Raw genomic sequence first — 19,490 nt, 5'->3', positions numbered from 1 at the left:
CGGAAGGAACGGGAGGGGGCCCGGGTCCGGGGGATGACCCGCGCGGGCCCTCGGGGGGGGGGGTCCGCTTTCATTCATTCATTCATTCATTCAATAGTATTTATCGAGCGCTTACTGTGTGCAGAGCGCTCGGAACGAACAAGTCGGCGGCGGATAGAGACGGTCCCCGCCCTTTGACGGGCTCACGGTCCGATCGGGGGAGACGGACGGACGGGGACGATGGCGATAGATAGAGTCGAGGGGAAGGACGTCTCGTAAGAACGATGGCGACTGAATAGAATCGAGGCGACGTACGTTTCGTTAACGGAACGAATAGGGTCACGAAGACATATACGGTCGAGCGGACGAGTACGGTGCCGAGGGGCCGGGAAGGGAGGGGGGGAGGAGCGGAGGGAGATGGGGGGAAAAGGGGGTTAGGCCGCGGAGAGGCGAAGGTTGCTTTCCAACCCCCTCCTTCAATCCGAGCGCTTGGTACGGTGCTCCGCGCGGGGTAAGCGCTCCGTAAATACGATCGAATGAAAGAGTTCGCCCGGAGACAGATCCGGCCTCGCGCAGTCGAAGCCTCACACGTGGCCCTTACGCAGGGACAGACACACTCCCACTCCCACTCCCTCGCACCCACTCGCTCATACACCGCCCCCCGCGAACAGCCAGGAACCCGCGGATGGGAAGATCCTCTCGGGGCCCCGTCACCCCACGATTCTGCTTTCCCCTTCCCGTCTCCCCGTCTTCCCGGCCCGCTTCCCCTCTACCTCTCGGCGGGACCCTCATCTTCCTCCCCGCGAGAGGGGTGGGGGGTCCAGGTGGGGGACGTGGCTACCCCTCCCCGTCTCCGCTTGCCCATCCCTACCCCGGCGTGGCCGATGTTGATGATGATGTTGATGGCGTTCGTTAAGCTCTTCCTGGGTGCCGGGCACCGTACTAGACGCCGGGGTGGACCCGGGAGAATGGGGTCGGACGCCGTCCCCCGCCCCCCGTGGGGCCCGCCGTCTCCGGCCCCTTTCTCCAGATGAGGTCACCGAGGCCTAGAGAGGCGCGGCGCCTCGCCCGAGGTCACGCGGCGGACGAGCGGCGCGGCCGGGATCGGAACCCGGGACCTTCTGACTCCGGGGTCGTATCCGCTAAGCTCTGCTGCTCGGGTCCGCCGCCGGCACCCGTCACGGGGCTCGGCACGTAGTGAGCGCTTAACAGATAACCCGATTATCATCACCGTCGTGATCGTTACGGCATTCCTCGCCTCCCCGTTCGCCCTCCGCTCCTTCTGCGGTTCCGACCCGCCCTCGTTAATAATAGTAATAATAACGCCAATAACAATCGCCGAGTCCCTCTTAGGTTCCGAGCGCCGGAGTGGATTTAAGGCAATCGGGTCGGACACGGTCCCTGTCCCTTCCCGGTGTCAGCGATAGTAATCGTAATAATAATTGTATTTGTTAAACGACTATTACGTGCTAAGAGCTGGAGGGAAGGCACCTGCCTTAGTTGTGGGGTTTTGATATGTCTGGCCTAGGGAAAGGGTGGGAGAAGCGTCGGGGCTATTAATTTAACAGAAGTCCTGCCCCGGGGGCGCTTACTTCATCCCAGAAATGACGCTGCGTGAATCAGCGGTGAAACCCGGATAATGTGTTTCTTTACGGTCCGGCTTCCTGGGCGAACCTCGCCTGGTGGGGGAGAAAGTCGGAGAAAGGGAGGAGGGTGGAGGGACCTTGGGACTCGCCACGCCTGCGCTATAAAAGAGACAGTGAGTGACCGTGTACTGAACGCCAACCTCGGGAGGTGGGGAGCTGGATTGGTCGAGGGGGGTCCTAAATACTCTGGGGAACTTGCTGAAAGAGCCGTCCAAGCACCCCCAGACCCTCCTTCCTCTCCCTCCTCTCACAACTCTTCCCTGACTCTTTCTGTCAGCCGGTTGTATTTATTGAGCACCTAATGTGTGCAGAACACTGTACTGAATGCCGGGGAGAGCACAATATAACAATAAACGGACACGTTCTCTGCCCGCAACGGGCTTACAGCCTAGAGGGAGAGACCGACGATTAATATAAATTCAAAAATTACAGATTTGTAGGTACTGAGGGCCTGCCTCTGAACCCAGAAAACGAGGGGAGGCTTCAACTTCGTCGGCTTCCACTTTGTTGCTTTTTTTTTTTTCTGGTATCTGTTAAGTGCTTACTGTGTGCCAGACGCCGTACTAAGCGCCGGGGTGGATACAAACAAATGGGGTTGGACACAGTCCTGTCCCCCGTGGGGCTCACGGTCTTCATCCCCATTTTACAGACGAGGTAACCGAGGCCCAGAGAAGCGAGGTGACTTGCCCGAGGCCAAGCAGCAGGCAAGAGACGAAGCAGGGCCCGGGTTTGGGCGTCAGAGGATGTGGGTTCTAATCCCGGCTCCGCCGTTTGTCTGCCCTGTGATCTTAGGCAAGTCGTTTAACTTCTCCGTGCCTCAGTTCCCTCATCTGTAAAATGGGGGTGAAAGACTGTGAGCCCCATGTGGGACAACCTGATTACCTGGTATCTACCCCAGAGCTTAGAACAGTGTTCGGCACACAGTAAGCGTTTCACAATACCATCGTTATTATTATTATTATTATTGTTATTACCGCGTGCCCGGCACTGTGCTAAACACCGGGGTAGATGGTAGATAATCAGATGGGGGCCCATTCCTTTCCCCACTGGGGCTCACAGTCTACAGGGAGGGAAAACTGGTCTTTTATCTCCAATTTCCGGACGAGGACCGGACAAGTTAAATGACTTGCCCAAGGCCACGCAGCGGGCCAGTGCTTATGCGGCGAAAGCATCCAGTCCCCTGGTAGCCGATCTCTTCGGGGTCCCCTCAGTTTGCCGAACTTTACGGTCGCAGAATCCGTCGCCTAAAAGGGCATTACTTTCATTCGATCATTCGATCGTACTTATTGAGCGCTTACTGTGTCCAGAGCGCTGTACTAAGCGCTTGGGAAAGCACGATACAACAATAAACAGTGACGTTCCCTGCCCCCGACAAGCTCAGGGAAAGGGGACATCAGTAGAAATAGATAAAATTACAGATTTGCTCATAAGTGCTTTGGGGCTGGGCGAGGAGGAAAGTGGAAAACAGAAATACAAAACGCAAAATCATTCCAACTCTTCACCGCTCGGTTAGACGCCAAGAACCTGGGGTCTAAAATCCAAATTCAGCCCAGGACTTAACCGCTGCTGCTTTTAAGGCTGCCGGGGATCGGCGCTGATCAGACACAACCTGGAAGAGGAAAGAAAGTTGGGTGAAAATACCCAGGCTTCTGCTTTGCATTTCAGGGCGGAAGAACTCAGCCCGAGGGGAGAAAAAAACGCGGGTCCGGGAGCCGGGGGACCTGGGTTTAAATCCCAGGTGACGGGGTGAGTCAGAACACCTTCTGTGGGCCTCAGTTTCCTCACGCGCGAAATGGGGATTCGATACCCGTCCTCCTTCCTTCTTTAGACCCTGAGCCCTACGTGGGCCAGAGACCTCTGACCTTTTATCTATCCCAGCACCCAGCGCTCGACATATGGTGAGCGCTCCGCCAAAACCACCTTTATCATTTCTTCCTTCCGACTCGCTTTCCTAAGGGCACCACCCGGGCCTTCTCCCATTCCTGGAGAGAGAGAGGCAGTTCACATCTGACCTGCCACACCTCAGGCAGACTTCCAGGAAATTCAGAGGAACCAGAGAAGTCAGGAGAGCCGGGCCCGGACTGCCGCTGGCAGCTGGGACGCGGGCCGGTGCCCCCGGGTCTCATCCTCCATCCAGGCTGGTTACACCCCCTTTCCCGCCCCTCCGCCGGCTTTTCTCTCTTTCCCCCACCCGCTCCATCCTCCTCTCCCTTCTGTAGGCCGCCTCCCCCTTCTTCCCACAAATCCGGCCCCCCTAAATCTCAGTACAAGGAGCCTTTCTCCTTATGGCATTTGTTAAGCATTTACTCTCATGCCACATCCCGGGGTAGATACAGGACAATCAGTTGCATTTATGATAATAATCGATAATAACCGCGGTATCTGTCGAGCCCTTGCTGCCTGCCAGGCGCTCTACTAATATAAGCAGATCGGGTTGGACGCAGTCCCCGTCCCACGTGGGGGTCAGGCTCTTAATCCCCATTTTGCAGGTGAGGTAACTGAGGCCCGGAGATAACCGGGCGCATTCCCTGCCCACGGCGAGTTTAGGATCTCGAGGGGGAGCCAGGTATTAAGAGAAATAAATAAATTAGAGAGACAGGAAGGGGGGTGGGGGAAAGCTACAGAGTGAGTCATCGAGTCTGTGAGATCACTGGGACGCGGGCAGGAAGTCCGTCCCTTTCGGCCTCGTCACGATCATTCGTTCAGTCATATATATTAAGCGCTTACTGTGCGCAGAGCACTGTATTGAGCGCTTGGGATGACAGTAAACGGTGACATTTCCTGCCCACAACGAGCTCCCATGACCATCACCTGCAGGAAATAATCGCAATAGTAATGATAATATTACCTGTGGCATCTGTTATAATCATAATAACCGTGGTACCGGTTAAGCGCTTACTCTGCGCCGGGCGCCGTTCTAAGCGCTGGAGTGGGTAGAAGGTAATGGAGTCGTCCCACGCGGGGCTCGCGGTCTTCATCCCCCTTTTACGGATGAAGTGACCGAGGCCCAGAGAAGTGAAGTGGCTTGCCTAAGGTCGCACGGCAGACAGGCGGCGGAGCCGGGACTGGAACCCACGCCCTCTGACTTCCCAGGCCCGGGCCCTTTCCACTAAGCCGCGCCGCTCTCTAAGTGCTTAGTCTGCACCGAACGCTGCGCTAAGTGCTAGGGTAGCCGCAAGAGAACTGAGTCCCCCAAGGGGCTCTCGGTCTAAGAAGGAGGGAGAACGGGTCCCGAATCCTCGTTTTGTAGATGAGGGCCCTGAGGCCCAGAGAAGTGAAGTGACTTATCCAAGGTCACACAGAGCAGGGGGACGGCAGAACTGACTCCCAGCTCTCCGCTCTTCCCACTCTACCGCCCCGCTTCTCTAAATATTGAAACATTTGCTGAGCCACATAGGTCGCCCCCACCCTCCCCTCGCCCCCGGGTGTCTGGCAATTTCCTGCGCCGCTGATTACCCACAGGACGACAGTTCCGCTCTCAGGAGACTCCTCATGACGATGACGGTATTTGTTAAGCGCTTCCCGTGTGCCAAGCCCTCTTCTAAGCGCCGGTTAGCAAGTGGTCCCACGTGGGGCTCACGGTCTTCGTCCCCATTTTACAGATGAGGTAAGGGTGAGTCGGATGGGCACGTTTACTCGGGGTGGGTACACCCTAAGCACGGGGGCGGTTGGGGATCACGGCGTTTGTACAAGTGTCCGCCAAAACACACGTCAGAATCGGTCGATGCAGGGTACTTATTGCAGAATTGCTTATTCTGTGCAGAGCGCTGCGCTAAAGGCTTGGGAGAGTTTGAGATAGTAGATAAGCGTCCTTAAGGAATTTACAGTCTACTGTGTTCCGAGCACGGTACGAAGCCCTTGGCGACGGCTAGAGCCCGGGCCTGGGAGGCAGAAGGTCTAATCTCGCCTCCACCGCTTGTCAGTTGCGTGACCTTGGGCAAGTCCTTTCGTTTCTCAGTTATCTCATCTGTAAAAGGGAGACTAGAAGCGCGTGTGCGCCTGCCTGCTGGGTGACCTTGGACAAGTCCTTTTGTTTCTCAGTTACCTCATCCGTAAAATGGGGATTAAAAGCATCGGCTCCACGTGGGACATGGGCTGCGTCTGACCCGATTTGCTTCTAACCACCCCAGCGCTCAGAACAGCGCCTGGCACGTAGTAAGGGCTAAACAAACACCGTAATGATTGATTATTATTATTCTTATTGCGATAGAGTTCGGAGACATGATACCTGCCTTCGAGGATCTTAGAATCTAAAATAAATTCCACATTGAGGGGGGAGGGATCAGAAAGCGTGAAGACGTGAACCTAAATGCTGCGTTGGGTAGGGGTTGGGGGAGGATTTGCGTGTTTTAGGAGGTGAAACTCCAGGACAAAGGTGAGGGGAAATTTTTGAAGCGGGAGAGGAGGGAGCAATTGACTGAGGAGATGAGAGAGTAGTAAGGGAAGGCTTCCTGGAGGAGATGTGCTGCTAGTAAAGCCTCGAAGATGGGAAGAATGGTGGTCTGTGAGATGATAATAATGATGATAATAGTATTTGTTTAGCGCTTACCATGTGCCAGGCACAGTACTGAGCGCTGGAGCGGATACAGGCAAATCGAGTTGGACACGGTCCCTGGCCCACATGGGGCTCCCAGTCCTAATCCCCATTTTCCAGATGAGGGAACTGAGGCCCAGATGAGTGAAACGACATGCCTGAGGTCACACAGCAGACAAGCGGCGGAGCTGGGATTAGAACCCGTGACTCTAGGAGTCCCAGGCCAGGGCTCTAGCCACGCTGCTAGTGACGAACCACCCGCCTCGACCCTCCCGGGGGGCGGCCGGTAACCGACCATGAGCCCGCGTGACCTTGGGCAGGTCGCTTCACTTCTCTGGGCCTCAGTGGCCTCATCTGTAGAATGGGGATCGAAGTGTAGGGGCTGTGTCCCACCTGATCAGCTTCTATCTACCCGAGTGCCTAGAACAGTGCTTGGCACATAGTGAGCGCTTAACTGGTACCGTGATTATCATTATGAAATTATACTGCTATTCCCACCAGGGACTGTACTAAGCGCTGGGGTGGGGACGAGCAAATCCAGTGGAACCCAGTCCCTGTCCCACATGGGGCTCACGGTCTTCATCCCCATTTTACAGACGAGGTCACCGAGTCACAGGGAAGTGAAGTGACCAGCCCAAGGTCACACAGCCGACAGGCCACACAGGTTCCCCCGAGAAGTCCTAGGCCGGCCCCATCCCTCCCCAAGCCGTGCTCGAGGCGCGTCCACTTATTCTGTTGAACGGTACAAGCCCGAGCGCTCAGGACAGTGCTCTGCACACAGCGAGCGCTCAATAAATAGCGTCGATGGACGGACTGAGCGGACTGGGAGAGTCAGCCTCAGACTTACCTCCGTATCCTCCCCCTTCTGCGGTCTCTGGCAGGCTTCTGGGCTGTGTTTATCTTCGGGCTCCTGGAACCATTTTCAGGCTGCAGACTCGAAAGCACGAAGAGGCCCCGAAGAAAATCAATGAGTCCCCACCCAGGCCCGCGGCCAGGTAAGACGATGCAAATCAGAACGCAAATCTGGCTCCATCTTGGCTTGCAACAAGGCCCTGGAGACACAAGGAGAAGGACCAGGTATTTTCTGCTGGGGATTTCCTTCTGGAGCTATAATCTGCTCCTTCCAAGAGCGATCGGTGCTCCCGAGACAGGGGAGTAAAACAAATGGACCAAATTCCAGAGTGGGGCCTGATTTTTCCCACACAATCCCTGTCTTCTGCCCCCTTCTGCCTCATGACGCTTCCCCTCTCTCCCTGCCCCAGAGAGGGAAGAGGGCAGAGAAGGATCGACTTAACCGGGGCGTGTGACACCCCCTCACCAACCCCAGTGCCAAGAGGTGGTGGATGGGACACCCTTTTATATATTAGAGTGGCACTGTGGGAGAGAGAGAGAGAGTTATTCGGTCCTTCATTCATTCAATCATATTCGTTGAGCACTTACTGTGTGCAGAGCACTGTGGAAAGTACAATTTGGCAACAGATAGAGACAATCCCTACCCAACAATGGGCTCATAGTCTAGAAGGGGGAGATAGACAACAAAACAGAACAAGAAGATAGACATCAATAGCACCAAAATAGAGAAATGGAATTATAGATGTATACTTTTCATTAAAAAAATAGAATAAAAAATAGACATCAATAGCACCAAAATAGAGAAATAGAATTATAGATATCTACCCATCATTAATAAAATAAATTGAATAACAAATATGTCCCGATAAACATCAGTGCTTGGGGCGGGGAAGGGGGTAGAGCAGAGGGAAGGAGTCGGGGCGATGGGGGGCGGAGGAGGAGCAGAGAAAGTAAAAAAGGCAAGAGGGAGAGAACGACAAAGAGGGAGACAGAAGAAGAGAAAGATAAAAGAAGGTGTGAGAGGGAGAGAGCGAGAGGAGAAAAAGAGAATGAGCGAGAGAAAGAGGAGAGAAAGAAAAAGGAAAAGGGAGAGAGGGAGAGAAAGATGAGAGGAAGAGAAAAAGGGAAAGCAAAAGAGAGAAAGAGAAAGAAAAACAATGAAAGGGAGAGAGAAGGAGGAGAGGAAGAGAAAGAAAGAGAAAAAGAGACAGAGAAGTTGAGAAAACCCTGGCGGGGGGCGGGGGGGAGGGGGCGGAAAGGAGAGCTTCCTCCACAGATCAGCCCTGACGGGTTGGAGCTTGGAGTCGACGGTCCTTTATTATTATTAATAATAATCATAATCATAGTTATGGAGCACTTATTGTGTGCAAAGCACTGTACTAAGCGCTTGGGAGAGTACAATATAACAATAAACCCATTCCCCACCCACAACGAGCTCATGGTCTAGAGGGGGAGACGGGCAGAAATAGAAGTAAATAGGTAAACAAATGAATTCATGAACTCAGTTGTATTTCTTGAGCGCTTACCGTGTGCAAAGCACTGTACTAAGTGTTTGGGAGAGTTCACTATACCATCAGACACCGGCCTGTCTGCCCAAGGCTCTCTAGGAAACGCAGCTGACACAGGAAGAAGTTGGTGAGTCAAGCTGCTCCTTTCTTCTCCACCCCTCAGTCACCAACTGCTTCCTTCCCCGGACCTCAGCCACCCCACCCCTTCCCCTCGTCCTCTCCATCCTTCCCCGCATCCTCTCCGCCTTGCCCTCGGCCTCTCCGTCCTTCCCGGCATCTTCTCCGCCTTCCTCTCGGCCTCTCCACCTTCCCCTTGTCCTCTCCGTTTTTTCCAGCGTCTTCTCTGCCTTCCGCTTGGCCTCCCCGTCCTTTCCAGGGTCTTCTCCGCCTTCCCCTCGGCCTCTCCGTCCTTCCCGGCATCCTCTCCGCCTTCCCCTCGGCCTCTCCGTCCTTCCCGGCACCTTCTCCGCCTTCCCCTCGGCCCCTCCACCTTCCCCTCGGCCTCTCCGTCCTTCCCAGCGTCCTCTCCACCTTCTCCTCAGAACCTCTGCCCCTGCTAAGCCCCTCTGCCCTTTTCCCAGCCCTTTTCCCATCAGCCCTTCCCTCAGCCCCCTCCCTTCAACCTTTCCACTCCCTTCCCTCAGAACTTAGGCCTTTCCCCGCACCCATCTCTTCCACCCCTCTGCCCCTGCGAACTTGCCCTTCTGGAAACAAAGCCCTCTACTTGAAGCCCGTGCGCCTCCCCACCCACCCGGCCTCCCTGTCTTCCCCCCACCGGGCATCTCCCCCCACGCCTATGTCCTCCCCCGGCAAGTCCTCAGGCTGGGAGTCAGAAGAGCTGGGTTCCAATCCCGGCCCCACCACTGTGACCTTGGGCAAATCGCTTCACTTCTCTGTCCCTCATCTGCACAACAGGGATTCAATTCGTGTTTTCTCTCCTACTTAGACTTTGAGTCCTCTGAGGGACCTGGCATCTATCCCAGCGCTTAACAGAGTGCTTGACACATAGTAAACGCTTAACAAAAAACACAGCTATTATTTAGAACAGGAAGGAAGTCCCCAGATGGCAAGTGCAGAGAACGTGTCTGTTTACTGCGGTATCGTACTCTCCCAGGCATTTAATACTGTCCTCTGGACACATTAAGCGCTCAGTAAATACGATCGCTTTAAGCCCGTTGAGCCCTGCTGCAGAAAGCCCCGAAATGCTCAGCCCGCCGTCCGTGTGGCAAGAAGCAGCCTGGCCTAGTGGAGAGGGCACGAGCTGGGGAGTCAGGAGACCTGGATTCTAATCCCGGCTCCACCACTGGCCTGCTGCGTGACCTTGGGCAGGTTGCTTAACCTCCCTGGACCTCAGTCTCCTCACCTGGAAAATGGGGATTCCGTTCTTATTCTCCCCGAGACCGTGTCAGGTCAGGTGGTATCGTATCTACCCAAACAGTGGTATATATTGAGCACTCACTCTGGATACTCACAGAGTAAATCGATCACCCCGGCGCTTAGGACAGTGCTAGGCACCCAGTCAGTGCTCAGTGAACACCTCGACTATTAGAGATAGCAGCGTGGCCTAGTGGATGGACCCTGGGTTCTAATCACTTGCCTGTTGTGTGACCTTGGGCATGTCACTTCCCTTCTCTGTGCCTCACTTCCCTCATCTGTAAAATGGGGATTAAAAGACTTGGAACCTCATGTGGGAAAAGGACTGGGTCCGGCCTGATCAGCTTGTATTTATCCCAGTGCTCGGTATATAGTGCCTGAAACAGAGAAATAGTAAGCATTTGACAAATACCATTTAAAAAAGAAGAATGCAGAGTGGATAAGGAAAATGTCTACGGACTCTGTTACGCTGTACTTTCCCGAGCGCTCAGTACGGTGCTCTGAACGCGTAGAGCGTTCGGTAAATAACACCGATGATGACATGAGGAGGTGGCTCGGGTTAGATCAGGCAAACCAAAGCCACTTCCTCTGTTTCCTTCCCATCCCGCCCCCCTTCTCTGAGGGGAAGGCTTGGGCGTCCTCCCCGATTTCTCCATCTCGGGTCCGGCCCCCGCCGTCTCAGACCTGACGTCACCCGGCTCCGTCCAACCCATCCCAGCCAGAGCCGGGCCGGACCTCGGCCGGGTGTCGGTCGAGGGGTGGTCCCAACCTCAGGCCCCGCGGAAGCTCAAACCCCCCGCTCCGGACTCCCCGAAGAGGCCAAGGCCAGACAGGCCGGAGAGACGGCAGCTCAAGGACACTCCCCTGATGCCAACGGAGAACGATGGAAAGGCCCGTCTCGGGGTCGGGGGGGTCTCGGCCCACCTCAGGACCTTCAGCTTCCGAGCCCGGAGAGAAGCGGTCAGAGACGCAGAGTGGCCCAGTGGGTAGAACCGGGGCCTGGGAGTCAGAAGGTCACGGGTTCTAATCCCGGCTCCGCCGCCTGTCTGCTGCGTGACTTTGGGCAAGTCGCTTCGCTTCTCTGTACCTCACTTGGCTGGAAAATGGCACCTGTCCGCTACGTGACTTTGGGCAGGTCGCTTCACATCTCTGGGCCTCAGTGACCTCATCTGCAAAATGGGGATGAAGACTGGGAGCCCCACGTGGGACAGGGACTGTGTCCAGCCCGACTGGCTTGTATCCGCCCCAGCGCTTAGTACGGTGGCTTGCGCATAGTAAGCGCTTAACAAATACCAAAATTATTATTATCTTGTCTGTCCCGGGTTCCTCGATGGAGCCGGAGGGAAGACGAGAGGCAGTCCCGAAGGATGTCTTCTCCACAGAGCGCTGAGACCGGGCGTCGAGCCTCTCCACCCAGCCTGGAGAGCTGCCCCGTCTCCTAAAACAGCCGGGAAAGGAGAGTTGGTTCTCTCTGCGCTGGCTTCAAGGGGATAATGGGGCAGGGGTCTTGCCTTCCCCGGAGATGCCCCTTTGGCCACCGACTCCTCCGCCAGCCTTCTGTCTCCCGTCTCCAAGCCGTGACTCAGCTCCTCTCGCCGTGCTCAGGGAAACGGGCTTTCTCTCTCTCTTCCCAGCTGGCTCCGGGCCCAGACGTCAGTCGCTCGGGAAAGGAAGAAGGAAATAAATGGCTTTGACCTCAAGCTCCCCATTCCCCCGGGGCGAGGGGCGGCCGGGCCTGGGTGAGGGGGGAGAGGGGGCTGGGCTTGGCGGCACCAGACTCCCAACCTGCGGGACGAGGCGGCGCGGCCCGGGAGAGCCGGGAAAAGGAAAACCGAGGGGCCGGGAGGACGGTGGGGTTCGAGGGGTCGGAACCGAAGGCCGGGCCGCTGGGCGGTCTTCGGGTTGCTGGGTCAGTGGAGGGGAGACCCCCGAGTGAGGGTAAATAGAGAAACAGTGTGGCCTAGTGGAAAGAGCTGAGGCCTGGGACTCAGCAGATCAGGGTTCTGGTCCCGGCTCCGCCGCTTCTCCGCTCCGTGACCTTGGGGAGGTCACTTCACTTCTCTGGCCCTCAGCTGCCTCGTCTTTAAAACGGGGATGGAGACCGTGAGCCCCACGTGGGACAGGGACTGGGTCCAACCTGATCTGCTTGGATCCACCCCGGCGCTTAAAACAGTGCTTGACACTTAGTAAGCGCTTCACAAATACCATCATCATCATCATCGTCACTCACCCCCAACGCCGTTTGATGAACGGGTGTCCCGGGCTTGCTCCTCTCCGGTCTCTGCCTGAGAGCAGATGTCGGGCCTGAAAAGCCCCAAGATGGAGGTCGTCTGGCCTGTTGCTCTTTGATGATGATCATCATCATCATCAGCTCTAGACCGTGAGCTCGTTGTGAGCTGTCCTTTCCAAACACTCTGCACCCAGTAAGCGCTCAATAAATACGACCGGATGAATGAACGGATAAATATCAAGCACTCGGGAGAGACCCACACTATACAATCAGTAGATGATTCCCACCCTCGAGGAGCTTACGGTCTACTCTGCGCCGAACGCTGTACTAAGCACTTGGGAGAGCACAATAGAGTTAATAGCCATGATCTCTTCTCTCAAGGGATCCCAGCCCTTCAGAAGCCAACGCTCTAGCAGAGGAGAAGACAAACTAAATCAAATTATAGGCAGGGGAAGCAACCTGAGTATAAAGGTTTCAAGCGTGAAGCCTAAGCAGCGAGGTGACCTAGGCATTTCACTTGGCTGGATCTCAAGTTCCGGATCTGTCAAACAGGGCTTCAATACCTGGCTCCCCTCAGTCATTCGATCCACCGTATGTACTTAGCGCTTCCCGGGTGCCGAACACCGTACTGAGCGCTTGGGAGAGTACGGTACGGCAGAGTCGGGAGACACGTTTCCCGCCCTCGGTGAGCGTATATTCTAGAGGCGGTTTACAGTCTAGAGGGGCCTTCAGGCCGTGTTTCCCCCCACTTTGGAAAAAACTCCAGGTGGTTGCCCTCCCAGCTCCGCATCGAACGGAAAATCCTCACTGGTGGCTTTAAAGCTGTCAATCACGTGGCCCCCTCTTACTTCACCCCGCTCCTCTCCTACTACAACCCAGCCTGCACACTTCCCTCCTCCAGTGCCAACCTCCCCGCTGTACCTCCATCTCCGCTATCTCGCCACTGACCTCTCGCCCACGTCCCACCTCTGGCCCGGGACGCCCTCCCGCCTCATATCGTATAGACAGCGACTCTCTCCACCCTCAAAGCCTTCTCGAAGGCCCATCTCCTCCAAGAGGCCTTCCCTGACTGTGCCTTCCTCTCCTCTTCTCCCACTCCCTTGTGCGGCACCCTGACTCACTCCCCTTATTCATCCTCGTCCCAGCCCCACGGACTCATGTCCGGATCTGTCATTTATTTACTTATATTCCTGTCCGTCTCTCCCTCTAGACTGGAAGCCCGCTGCGGGCAGGGAATGTGTCGGTTTATTGTTATATTGACCTCTCCCAAGAGCTTAATACAATGCTCTGTGGACAGTAAGAGCTCAATAAATACAGCTGACTGAACACCCGACTAACAGAAAGTCTACAGGGATTTTACAATCTAGAGGGAGACGGCATAGCCTAGTGGACGGGGCACGGGGCTGGGATTCAGAAGATCGTGGGTTCTAGTCCCGGCTCCTCCACGTGTCTGCTGCGTGACCTTGGGCATGTCGCTTCACTTCTCTGGGCCGCAGTTCCCTCACCTGGAAAATGGAGATAGAGACTTTGAGCCCCACGTGGGATGGGGACTGGGTCCAACCGGACCCAGTTTGCTTGTATCTTGGCATATAGTAAGTCTTTATCAAAAAACACAATTATTATTAGTAGTAGTAATGATTGTAATAATATAAATTATTCCAGTGCTTAGAACGGCACTTAGCACATAGTAAGTGCTTAATAAATACTTTTACTTTTTTTTTAAAAAAGGGAGTTAGTCTAGAAAGGAGCTTACAATCTACAGAGGAGTTTACAGTCTAGAGGGAGCTCACAGTCTAGAGTTGAGCTTAAGTCCAGAGAGGAGTTTACAGTGTAAAGAGAGCTTAAAGCCTGGTGAGGAACACCTCCACGGTACAGAAGGTCATGGGTTCTAATCCCGGCTCGGCCCCATGTCGGCTGCGTGACCTCGGGCAGCTCACTTCACTCCTCCATGCCTCAGTTCCCCCATCTGTAAAATGGGGATCGAGACTGTGAGCCCCACGGGGGACAGAGACTGTGTCCAACCCAATTTGCTTGCATCCACCCCAGTGCTTACTAGAACAACAGTGAGCGCTTAACAAATGCCACGATTATTATTATTATTACAACCCCCCCCCAAAAAAAACTTGGAGCTCTGGGGGATCTTAGACCTGCTCCCATCTGCCTCTCTGCCTCTGGTCAAGCCAAAGAGCGACTGAAACCACGTGGCCAAGCAGGAACCTCTAACGCTATTCTAAGCCTGCCGCGTCAGAGGCTACGGAGACTTTAGCAGAGTCTTCAGCAAAGACTTTTCCCTCCAAGAATTTAGCTGTTTGGTTATCCCCTGCTCTCTGGGATTGTTGACTTTGTAATTTAGTCCTGTGTGGTGCTCCACTGTTATTTGTCTAGGTATCCGATTACCTCCATCTAGGCCGTCTAAATCCTCTCAGGGTCGCACCTGGCGAGTTTCCAGTACCCACCGGTCTCGGCTACGGGACGGAGAGTCAAGCGGAGGCCGAACCCTTCCATTCCTAGCTTGGCTAGCGAGTGGAAGGCCACCTGCTACAGGTCAAAACTCACCCATGCCGGGCAACGGCGGCACGGGAGAGGATCGAGGGCGGAGACCCGGGTTTACCGCGCCGAAGGAGGCCACGGTCAACCGCTTCCGGATTTTGACCAAGACAACTCTATGGCTCCGCTACCGGAACGACGGCAGATGGAGGTGGGCTGTTCTGGGAGAGATGTGTCCCTGACGTCGCTATGGGTCAGAAACGACTCGACGGCATAAGACAAGACTGACTAATCTGTTTTCATTCTAGCTCCCCGTTGCTTAGCAAAACTCTTCATACATAGTAAGCGCTTAATGAATTCCATTACTGCTTCCATTCCACCGTCATGCTACGTCCAAAAGAGCTCATGATGTCAGCCGAACTTTCCCTAATCCTCTAACGGTGTTCAGTCCAAAGCACCAGTGCGAGCCCTACACCAAAGAACGGAAAACAACACTTCCGCCTGACCCACTTCCTCCTCTGATACAATCGTCTCTCTTTTCTCATCCTTCTCTTGTGCTGGTTGTTTCAAAACTACCCCATTTCTGAGCAGAATTTCTCATCTTGTCTTTGAGATTAGGAATTTCCTCCCGGTTCCCATGGCTTGTAGATCTGTAAATACGCTCGCCCTCCCGTGTTTCTGTCGGTAGATCCGATCATGGGAAGCAGCGAGGCTGAGAAAAACCTGTGAGTGACAGGTGCCATCCTATCTGTGAGTGACAGACATCATTTCATCTGTGAGCGACAGATAATAATAATGATGGTATTTCTTAAGCTCTTACTATTGCCAAGCTCTGGTCTAAGCTCTGGAGGGAGATTCAGGGTAATCAGGTTGTCCCACGTGGGGCTCACACTTTCAATCCCCATTTTACAGAAGAGGTAACTGAGGCCCAGAGAAGTGAAGTGATTTGCCCAATATCACACAGCAGAGGAGCGGTGGAGCCGGAATTAGAACCCACCTCTTCTCCTGGCAGCTAAAAATGGTGGGAGGTGCTCATTCGTTCAATCGTATTCACTGAGCGCTCACCTTACGGACTCGTGGAAGAGGCCCCCCAAGACAGAGGAGCAGTGACATCTCTGCTGTGTGACCTTGGGCCAGTCACTTCACTTTTTTCATGGTATTTGTTAAGCGCTTACCATACATCTGCGTCTCTACTTCAGAGAAGCAATGTGGTTCAGTGGAAAGAGCCTGGGCTTGGGAGCCAGAGGCCGTGGGTTCTAATCCTCTCTCCGTTCGGGAGACCAAACTCTCAGCCATCTGCTTCTCAGCCTTCCCTGGGCAACGACAGCTTTCCCGTGCTGTCCTGTGCAGTTTCAGCCAGCTGACGTGTGAAATCTCATTAATTAAAGTAACAGTTGGGGCTAATGACTTGTCCCGTGCAAGAAATCTGGATTCCCGTGGGACGGGTTGGATTGGCGACGGTCTCCGGGTTGGTTTCTGTCTCTGTCTGCGCATGGTGAGCACTCAATAAATATGAGCGACTGACTCAGGGAGTCTCAGACACCAGAGACAAAGAAACATCCCCATCCCGGAGGAATCTTAGAATCCACCATCTCGTCCGAAGGGCTGGCGGGGGCCTCTAGGTCTTCCCGCAGGTTTACGACACCCAATTCTCTCTCTCTTTTAATGGTATTTGCTAAGCGCTTATTATGTGCCGGGCACCGTCCTAAGCGCTGGGAAAGATCCACGCCCATCAGGTGGGACACAGTCCATGTCCCACGTGAGGCTCAGAGTCTTAATCTCCATTTTACAGATGATGGAACTGAGGCTCAGAGAAGTGAAGTGACTCTTTTTGGTATTTGTTAAGTTCTTACTATTCAGCCCCTCAGCTCCTCCTCCGGCCTGGGCCCGGTGACCCTTCGAAACCCCCGGGCTACGACCAGGCTTTCTCTCTCTCTCTCTCTCTCTCTCTGTCCTCCTGATGACGTGGATGTTTTGTAAGCAGTGAGAAGAAGCACTGCCTACTGGCTAGAGCCCAGGTCTGGAAGTCAGAAGGTTCTGGTTTCTAATCCTGGCTCGACCACTTGGCTGCTGGGTGACCTCGGCCGAGTCACTTCACTTCTCTGTGCCTAAGTTCCCTCATCTGTAAAATGGGGATCGAGATTGTGAGCCCCACGTGGGACAGGGACTGCGTCCATCCGGATTTGCATGTAACCACCCCAGTTCTTAGCACGGTGCCTGGTACATAGTAAGCGCTTAACAAATATCACAATTCTCATTATCGTAACAGCCGTCGGACCGGACAGAGCTCTTTCTGAATGTCTGGAAAGGGGACCCTCCAATCAATTAATTTATTTATTGAGTGCTCATAGTGTGCAGAAAACTGTACTAAGTGCTTGGGAGAGTCTAATAGAGTTAGTAGACAGGCACTCAGGGAATTTTTAATCCAGACAGACAGGAAACTGTCCTCAGGGAATTTTTAATCCAGTCAGACAGGAAACTGTGAGCCCGTTGTTGGGTAGGGACTGTCTCTATTTGGTTCTGAATTGTACTTTCCGAGCGCTTAGTACAGTCTTCTGCACACCATAAGCGCTCAATAAATACCATTGAATGAATGAATGACTGAAACAGACCCTAAAAGAAATGGCAGCTCTTTCAGGATCTCATCTAACAACTCTACTGTTTTGTAGTCAATCAATCAATCGTATTTAGAGTTCGCTTTCTGTGAGCAGAATATCGTACTAGGCGCTTGGATCTTAGAGTCGGTAGCCTCATTCTCCGCCTTCTAGGAGCTCACACAGGGAGAGACGGAATTTAAGGTAAATGATGGATATAGCCGGTAAGCGCGGTGGGGTTGAGAGGGGGGTGAATAAAGGGTATCGATCCAAGTGGAAGGGTGATGCAGAAGGGAGTGGGAGGGGAGAAATCAGGGAAGGCTCCTTGGAGGAGATGGGATTTTTTTTTTTTTCAATAAGAAGGTGGGAAAATGGGTAGTTCGTCGGATAGGAAGAGCGAGAAATCTTCCTTGCGGACTCTCTGATCGCACTGTATTGAATTTCTCCCAGCCCCGAGCACAGTGCTTGGCTCAGAGCAAGCGCTTAACAATTTTGAAGCAGCCAATAGGCCTTCCCAGATTAAGGCTTTTATTTCCACCCTCTGCTCTCCCCTTTGCACTGACTCTTCTCTCGCTCTTGCCCCCTTTAAGCAGCTCAGCCCCTACTTATTATTTCCCCTACCCCTAATCGGCAGTGTGGTCTAGTGGGTAGAGCCCGGGCCCGGAAGTCCGAAGGACCTGGGTTCTAATCTCCCCTCCACCGCGTCGCTTCTCTGTGCCTCAGTTCCCTCGTCTGGAAGATGGGGATGAAGACTGTCAGCCCCACGTGGGATAGGGAGGGTGTCCAGCTCGATTGGCTTGTCCAGCCCCCTCCCCCAGCGCTTAGTACAGTGTCTGACACATAGTAAGCGCCTAGAGAAGCAGCGTGGCTCAGTGGAAAGAGCCCGGGCTTGGGAGTCAGAGTTCATGGGTTCGAATCCCGGCTCTGCCACTTGTCAGCTGTGTGACTGCGGGCGAGTCACTTAACTTCTCTGGGCCTCAGTTCTCTCATCTGTAAAATGGGGATCGACTGTGAGTCTCACGTGGGACAGCCTGATTACCCTGTATCTACCCCAGCGCTTAGAACAGTGCTCTGCACATAGTAAGCGCTTAACAAATACCAACATTATTATTATTATTAATAACAAATACCAGCATCGTTATTATTAGTATGGCGCCCCCTGGTGGCTTTAAAGGACTCGGGCCGTCAGTCCCTCCTATATATTGAGCGCTTACTGTGTGCAGAGCACTGTACTAAGCGCTTGGAAGAGTACTCTACAAAAATATAGCAGACACACTCCCTGCCCACAATGAGCTTACAGTCTAGACGGGGGGAAAATAGCACCTTAGCCGCTTGAGCGTTCCTTAAACTATGCCGTGTGACCCTGGGAATGTCACTTCACTACTCTGTGCCTCAGTTACCTCAGCTGTAAAACGGAGGCGCCATTACTGTTCTCCCTCCCTCTTAGACTGTGATCCCCATATGGGGACAGAAACCATCCGGGCTGCTTATATTGATTCAATCGCAGTGTTTTGCCCATACTAAGCGCTTGAAAGATCCTGTTATTATGTATCTACCTCGGGGCTTGACACCTAATACGAGCTTAGCAAAAGCCAAGACTATTATTATTATTATTCCCTAGCGAGACAGAACACAGACATGTCTGGGAGGCAGGGGGTGGAAGGAGGAGGCATAGATATTTTCCCTACAAGTTATTCGATTGCTCAATGGCATTTATTGAGTGCTTACTGTAGGCAGAGAGTTCATTCATTTCATCGTATTTATTGAGCGCTTACTATGTACAGAGCACTGTACTAAGCACTCGGGAGAGTACAATAGAGTTGGTGGACACGATCATTCTCGGTCTCTTTCGTGGGCTCCTCCTCTGCCTCCCACCCCCTAACTGTGCGGGTCCCTCAAGGTTCAGTTCTGGGTCCCCTTCTAGTCTCCATCTACCCCCACTCCCTTGGAGAACTCATTCGCTCCCATGGCTTTGACTCCCTCCTCTATGCGGATGATTCCCAAATCTCCATCTCCAGCCCTGATCTCTCTCCCTCTCTGCGGTCTCGCATCCCCTCCTGCCTTCAGGACGTCTCTACTTGGATGGCCTCCCGTCACCTCAAGCTTAACATGTCCAAAACAGAGCCCCTTATCTTCCCACCCAAGCCCTGCCCTCCCCCTGACTTTCCCATCACTGTAGACGGCACCACCATCCGTCCCGTCTCGCAAGCCTGTAAACCTTGACGTTATCCTTGACTCCACTCTCTCATTCAACCCACGGATTCAATCCATCACTAAATCCTGTCG

Source organism: Ornithorhynchus anatinus, unplaced genomic scaffold, assembly GCF_004115215.2.
Source record: "Ornithorhynchus anatinus isolate Pmale09 unplaced genomic scaffold, mOrnAna1.pri.v4 scaffold_264_arrow_ctg1, whole genome shotgun sequence".
Classification (NCBI taxonomy): domain Eukaryota; kingdom Metazoa; phylum Chordata; class Mammalia; order Monotremata; family Ornithorhynchidae; genus Ornithorhynchus; species Ornithorhynchus anatinus.
This window is presented reverse-complemented; position numbering follows the sequence as displayed.